The sequence below is a fragment of the Schistocerca cancellata genome, chromosome 2 (genome assembly GCF_023864275.1).
Source record: "Schistocerca cancellata isolate TAMUIC-IGC-003103 chromosome 2, iqSchCanc2.1, whole genome shotgun sequence".
Taxonomy (NCBI): domain Eukaryota; kingdom Metazoa; phylum Arthropoda; class Insecta; order Orthoptera; family Acrididae; genus Schistocerca; species Schistocerca cancellata.
Genome location: NC_064627.1, coordinates 301142856 through 301151389, shown reverse-complemented (window position 1 = coordinate 301151389; position 8534 = coordinate 301142856).

Here is an 8534-nt window from a genome sequence, read left to right as displayed (position 1 = left end):
ATTTCTGTTTCAGTTTCTTACACTTTCCTACAGATTCACGTATTAATTCCGAACTTTTTATTTTTAATCTGTTACACATTCAAGTTATTAGATCGTAAAACGACATTTTAATTTTGAACGCATCTCTGTAAAAGCACGTATTAATTTCTAATGTATGACACGTTCGCTTCAATTTTTAGATCGTAATACAATTTTTTTATTTTCATTTTCAACGATTTCGTGCAAAATAACATATTAAAAGTCACTGTATAACAAAAATCCGTTGTCTCCTACATCCTCTGCTGAATTTTTAGGCCGTAAAAGAAAAGTTATTATCCTTGTGTTCATTTCTGTTGTCTTTCGACAGAAGAGTGTGTTAACACAAAGCAGTTTTAACTTTGTTTTACCCGCTGCCGTACATTAAGTACCGTTCAGGAATCATATTACATTTTGATTGAGCGAGACTAGACCGCTGACGTGTCCTTCAGATCAATGAATGGCTGAGTACGGAAACAGCTTACAGCACTCCCACCCAAAACGGCTATTGTGAAGTGATCGGGTAATAGTTATTATTTAAAACATGCTTTTCTTGGGGGGGGGGGGGGGGCGTATATAATATGGTGTGCCTATGTGCGCAAAATTTTTAAATCCGCCACTGTGTGTCTCTATGAACTGCCTGCGTAATGTTGAGACACTCCTAATGGCAACAAGATCCCTAAATCTATTCCAAACAGAACATCTATGGGACCAGCTTGGACATCAAGTCTGCCCCAGTACAACTGTCCAGGATATCAAGAACTCTCTCCCAGTGCCAGTATCTGGCATATCAATGACCAGTTGTGGGCGAGCTCGCCTCAGGAGAGGCTACAAAAAATTTATGAAGCTCTTCCTAACTGAATTGGTGTATGTACCTAGGCTAGAGGACATGCAACAACATACTGACTGTTGTGCTCATGCTACCTAGTTGTTTGTAGATTTCATTTCATTCTGTAATCAAAAAAATGGCTCTGAGCACTATGGGACTTAACATCTATGGTCATCAGTCCCCTAGAACTTAGAACTACTTAAACCTAACTAACCTAAGGACATCACACAACCCCCAGTCATCACGAGGCAGAGAAAATCCCTGACCCCGCCGGGAATCGAACCCGGGAACCCGGGCGTGGGTAGCGAGAACGCTACCGCACGACCATGAGCTGCGGACCATTCTGTAATCACTGAAATGACATCATATACCCTCTTGGATTCAGAGGGATGTAAGTTGCACTTGTTATTTGGAGGTGAAGAGGCTTGCTCTGGATAGAGTAGCTTGGCAAGCTGAATCAAATCAGTCTCTGGACTGAAGACAACAACAACAACAACAACAACAACAACAATAACAATCAATAACAACATCCCTCTCAAGCTGTGAAGTTTCATTTCATTTCCTCCTCACCAACTGGGTGTTTCACTTTTTTTGTCAGGCAGTGTACCATTTCAGCACAGATGTACGAGTACTAGCCACTGTTATTACACCATATTATATGATCTCCCATCCCTTACAATCTCATTGTCTCAAAGCAAAGAAACATTATAGTCATCAAAAAAATTCTATCCTCCCCAACGTTAAAAATTAATTGTAAGAAGAGGTTTGGTTTCATCTGTCTGATGTGGAAGCTCTTGTGAAACAGTTGCAATAAATGGCAAATGTAAGGCACAGGTGGAATTCCATTAAAAGTCATGAATGATGCATTGTCAATACTACTTATTACCACTAAGTTCATAAATCCTTCCCAAGAAAATATTGGCAATAGAAATGTAGGAGTAAGGTACATAGATAGGAGCTGTCAAGAACTGCAAGCAAAGTATGAGGTACATACAGAGCCGGTTTAACTCCAACAAATTTGCTTACTCTAAATGTTCCAAAAAACAATTTAATTTCTTTAAGGAAAACAGTCATACTAAATATTTGTTCTTAGTCTTAATAACTACCAAACAGAGTGGCTATGTACCACCAAATTTTTTGGTTTGCTTCTAGATGAAAACCATAAGTAGGAGGCCCATACTGTACATCTCACAAATAGCCTGAACTCAATTTGCTTCACTTTACATTTACTCTCAAACATGCACAACATAGAATATGCCAAGAGATGAATATTTTTCACGTTTTTACTCCACAGTTGCATACTGGATCACATTTGGAGACGTGGTAAAACAAATCTCAAAACAATTTTCACCTTGCAATAGTGAAGTGCGAAAATATTTGTAAAACATTCCGAATTACACTTTTCAAACAACCATTTCTGCAACTAAATTCATTTTCGTAGCCATGTCTCTCCATCCAAAAAGTGTAATCAGCTTGACAAGCTGCCTGTTAGTACATATCCAATGTGCATGATTGCGGTGGTTAATGAGGGATTGAGAGCTACTTAATTTTACATAATCCCATATATGATCATTTATTGTTGATTTTCGATCAGTTTTTTGGTATATGAGAACCCATTAGCTCATCAGATACTGATACTTATCGTATCACAGGAGCATTCTATGTTATTTTATCCTATTTCATATTTGGCGTGTACTGCTTAGCGAAAAATTGATGACTATGAATGCTGGGTTACTCTGTTTTCTTTTCTCGATTAGGACATGACTTGATTTCATTGCACCTCATGATGCAGCTAAAATGCTGTGAAAATGGTCATGCCTATAAATAAAGGACCGACAGTCAATCGGTCTTATCTTCAGAATGATAAATGCAGGCTGTGACTGTCTTGATTACAAAGTCTCCTGCATAGGTATCTTTCAGTTAACCAGTTTCAATTATAGTGAGTCGCCATTAACATTAAAAAACTAGAAAAGACAAAAATGCAAAATTACTGTCAAACATAAACAATTACAAAAATACTATAACTTTTGGTAGAATTTCATCAGTAATAGTATTTTGTCTGTTTGGACCACTTTGTTTAAAATGAATAATTTAGTTTTTTGTATTTTTACTTTTAAGTTGCCTCTTTCAAAGTGAGCTCTTGTCTTTTTGTTAAAGTTATGTATCTCTTCAACTAGGCTGGGCTCACTGCCAGCATAGCAGGCACCAGATGTATCATCTGCATATGTAGTGATCAATTGCTTATTGTCGATAGAAATTGGGAAATTATTTACATAACATATGAATAGGACTGGACCTAAAATGAAGCCCTGAGGAACACTAAAATTTATCTTTCTTACACTTGACGTTCTCCTCTCCAGTATTTCTCTATTAATGTGTATAGTCTCTGTGCACTGCTGTCTACCCTTTAAATATATTTCTAGCAATTGCGTGAGTTCTCCAGTGACACCACTCTTTGCAATTTCTGATAAGGGCATGTAATAATGTACTGTATCAAAAGCCCTTGAGAGGTCCAGGAATACTCCTGCTGCTTGGATTTTTCATTTATTGTTTTGAGTACATGATGGACAGACTTTACTGCTGCTGACATGGTACTTTGATCTCTTCTGAAACCATGCTGGAAATCACTTAATGTGTCAACGTTGTTGTAATGTTCCAAGATTTTTTTAAATATTTTCTCTGTCAGTTTGCTGAAAGTTGAGATTAGGGCAATGTGCCCATAGTTCTGCACATGCTTTATTTCCCCCTTTTTGTGTATTGGTTTAACTACAGCCAGTTTCAACTTTTCAGGGAACACAGTTTATTCAAGAACACAGTTTATTAGATGAACTAGTGATTTCATTAGTTCATGTTTGCATTTCTTCAATAGATGTGGAGAAATTTCATTTAATCCTGCTGATATTTTGTTTCTGGGGCTATCAATAAGCTGCTGAATGTCATATGCGTTTACTGTGGATAGTATACTGCAGTTCTGATTTTTACTGGTCTCGAATGTGTGCTGTATATCCTGTTTCTTGAAGACTTCGACAGTATCTATGAAGCAATTATTAAAAATATTGCTTACTGGAAGGGGATCAGAGATATCTTCATCATTCACAGTTAATTGTACACTATTGATTTTAGTTTCTGTTTCATTGTTTCTGATTTTATTTACAACTGACCGGCAAGTCTTTGAAATATTATCTGAACCTCGTATCAGTTGGCTGATTTTTTCTGATTTTATTCTCCTGACTTCTTTGCGGACTTATATTTGTACTGCTTATTTGACTCTGAGTTAATCAGTCTGTGTAAACTATACGTTTTCCATTTTTTCTTTCAGATCTTTTGTTTTAAAATCTAATGGCACAGGTTTTGAAGGTTGATTTTTCTGGATACTCACTTTTTTAAATTCCATGGCTCCATTTAAGTGCTGTCAGAATTTCTGTGAACATGTTCCATTTATTGTTGACCCTAATAGTAGTTGTAACTGATTCCCATGGTTCCTGGCTTAAAGTACGTCGTAGTGTAGCAATGTTTTTTTCAGATAGTATTCGTCTATGATTGTACATTTTTTTTCTTTGAATTTTGTATTTCGTTTTAGCACTAGTGTTTGGCCTAAATGATCTGAGAGGTGATGATTTATGATGTCTGTTGAGATGATGTGGTCATAATTTGTGATAACATGATCACTTGAACTACTATTTGTGTTAGCTATTCTGGTGGGTAATAGTCCAAGAAGATCTTTAGCCCCATACTTCTACAACCTGGCATTGATTTACAGGGTGTCCCACTAAAACCTCCCTGATTTCAAGGACCCAGGAGAGACAACCCACAGTAGATACGATAATGAAAAATGTACCATATTGTAGATCATCTCAAAGAATTTATATTCCCGCATCAGAAGTGCCAAATATCATCGCCAAAGTGTAGCATGGTCGTGTGAAGTGAAAATGGCGACTCCACAGCATCGCGAGCAAGCATAGTGTGGTTTGCAGAAACAAAATTGCCGATTACTGTGCAAATAAATTGTCGTCTTGTGTATGAATGTGATAAACCTGATGTGGAAGCAATTAAGGAGTGCTATAGGAAGTTTCTGGCAACAGGAAGTGTTCAGAAACATTCTGGCGGTGCACGTTACGGAGTTTCAGAAGAGACAGTGAACATCTCACAAACATTTCTCAGATGCCCACAGAAGTCAATTTGTCAAGCATCTAGGCAACTTGATTTACCTTGATCAACACTGCATGTGTGTGCTTACAAAGTGCAAATTCTGCAACATCAGACGCCGAATGACAAACCACACTGACAACAATTGGCTGCGATTATGCTGCAGCATATTGATATGGATTCCAGCTTCCTGGAAAGATGTTTATTCTCAGATGAGGCAACCTTTCATCTATCAGGAATGGTTAATAGGCACAATCTGGGGTTCGCAAAATCCGCACATTGTCATTGGATATGTTCGTGATAGCCCTAAACTAAATGTCTGGTGCGGGCTAATGCATGACAGGATTGTTGGACCGTTCTTTTTTGCAGAACAAACAGTGAAAGGTTCAGTGTATCTGGACATGTTGGAGCAGTTTGTGTACCCTCAGATACGAGACTTGCAGCCCAACATCATTTTTCAACAAGATGGAGCTCCGCCACATTGGTCAACGGCTGTTCGCACATTCCTGGATAGGAAATTTCTCAATCGTTGGTTGGAATGTGGAGGACCCATTGCTCGGCCACCACGTTTATCTGACATTATGTCGCTTGATTTCTTCATGTGGGAATTCGTGAAAGTCTGCGTGCATGCGAGCAAAGTGGATGATATTCCTAAGTTGCGACATCGTATCATTAATGTGATTGCAACAATAACAGGGGAAATGTTACAAAGAACTTGGCAAGAAATTGAATATAGACTCGATATTCTTCGTGCTACAAATGGTTCACATGGAGAGGTGTATTGATGATAAATAAATAAATTCTTTGAGATGCTCTACAATGTGGTGCATTTTTCATTGTCATATCTACTGCGATTTTTTCCCCCCTGGGTCTTTGAAATCACGTAGTTTTGAGAAGGATACCCTATACATAAAACTCCATCAAAATTTCCACAGGGGGATCTATATACATTTATAACATGGAAAGGAACAGTGCAAAATATTGCAATTTCAAAATTTTTGCAACACAGAAATTGCTCCCCATGGCACTATTTCCGTGGTGGTTATCAACTTACATTTTTTTTGAGCAGATGGTAACACCACCACCTTTATTGTGTGTTCTGCAGTAGAATGTAGCTAGGTTGTAGCCTTCTAATTTGCAATATTGAACGTTGTTCACTTTTTTCTGGTGTTCTGTAACTATTACTACATGTGAAGATAGTACTGTAATAAATGATACAGAAGCATCTATTCGGTCTCCTAAAACCCTGAATATTATAATGCAAAAGTGATAAACTGTTCTCATGTGGACTGAAGCCTGTTTGAGGCACATATGAAACACATACACCTGCATCTGGTGTTTGGTTTTTTGTCCTAAAAAAACATCACTCTTGTCCAGCTGATGTATTGTTTTACTGACATGGGAGTTTGTGGTTGATTCTCCCAAGTATTCATTATTTTTGTCCTTGAGAGGGATGGCCTCTGTAGCACAACACTGCGCATTCAATTTGCTGTTCACTAAATCTTGGATCCTTGTTATAATTAACTCCTCCCCATACTAGTCTGTTGAGATGTAAGCCATGGGATATGTGGAATCTTCTTCCTACGCAGCTTATGGTCACAAAATGTAACATTTTTGAATCTCGCACATATATTTATGATCTTCGCACTTGTTTGTTTACACACAACCAGATTGGCAAGTCATGTAGCCCTCTTTTGAGTGAGATCACTAGATCTTTCATTTCATTTGTTCCCGCTAAGAACACGAAGATGTCTTTATTTGTTGTTGCTGTTTTCATGTCGTGGTTCATGGAAGTCGCTGCCTGAAATTTTGCGCTTTGTTTCACTGCGCTAGTTATTTTGTGATTGCTTCTAGACTGAAATTCGGGTAATTTCCAAAATTGTTTGCCTATCGAAGCTGCAGGCTATAAACAATAGATATCGAAAGTGTGATTCTAAATCGATCATGAAACATTATTGTGAAGTTCCTGTCAACATTGTTACACAATTCTGTAAATAATGAAGTCTAACAATGTCATTTTAATTATTCTTCAGCTACAATGCAACAAGTTTCTTTAATATAAAGTACCAAAGTTTAAAAGCTCAAAATTTCTGACTTATTCGATAGTCTGTCCAATAAATTGTGGATTCATCCATGACCGATATGGTCATTTACTTTTATATTACATTTTAGTTATGCACTTTCGTATCTTCTGATCTTTCTTCAGCCTCACTAAGATGGCACAACTAATTTAGTTATGCACTCTGTCTTCAGGCCATGAGTGGCCTACCGGGACCGTCCGACCGCCGTGTCATCCTCGGTGGAGGATGCGGATAGGAGGGGCGTGGGGTCAGCACACCACTCTCCTGGTCGTAAGATGGTATTCTTGACTGAAGCCACTACTATTCGGCCGAGCAGCTCCTCAATTTGCATCACGAGGCTGAGTGCACCCTGAAAAATGGCAGCAGTGCATGGCAGCCGGGATGGTCACCCATCCAAGTGCCGACCATGCCCGACAGCGCTTAACTTCGATGATCTCACGAGAACCGGTGTATCCACTGCGGCAAGGCCGTTGCCAATTTAGTTATGAGATTGTTACAATCAACATAAAAATTATTAAATGTGTGACTACAATTTCGTAGGAACAAAATAAAATGTGTGTTTAAACAATAAGGAAACAATTAGGTCCGTCACCACAAAATTAATTTTTTCATTAATATTGTAAAAACAGAAAGTAATGAAAAGGTAGGAGGGAGCTCACAGGGGAACTACGGCCTGGTTTGTCTTTTTTGTCCCCTGGTCAGCAATAGCACTTGCAAGAGATGAAATTATATTTTAACTAAGAGCTTAAAGGAGCCTGTAAGATGAACATCAACAAAAGCAAAATAAGGATAATGGAATGTAGTTGTATTAAATCAGGTGATTGTGAGGAAACTATTAGGAAACGAGACACTAAAAGTAGCAGATGAGTTTTGCTATACGGGCAGCAAAATAACTGATTACAGTTGAAGTATAGAGGATATAAAAAGTAGACTGGCAATGTCAAGAAAAGCATTTCATAAGACAGGGTGTATACGTGGACAAGGAAAAGAAATTTCCGGACTTCCCGGATAAAAATACACTTTCTCCCGGGTGACAGTATATTTTCCCTTATCAATCCTCTGAATGGTTATGATTTTATACACGGGAGTACAATTTCCGGGCACTTTAGAAAACGAAACTCAGGGGAAAAGACACATTTTGGAAATATCTTTGATGTGCAGCAACATGTACGCCGCGTATTTTCGTATTACGAAAGTATGCACTGGAATTCCACCAAACACCGCATGTTACTTTCCGAGTCATTGAAATCGAGATTTCGATGCACTTTTGTAAGGCAGTCGTAGCTCATGTCACGTGATCTCGCCAGCCAATGACAGCGGATATTCAGAGCATAGGACACGTGATGTAGTAAGTCAACAGCAACATAACTTTTAAGTAGCACGAACACACAAACAGGGAAAGTTAATAGTTTAAATTAATATACAAAGTGTTGCTACAAGAAAAGCAAAGCTTTCACATATAG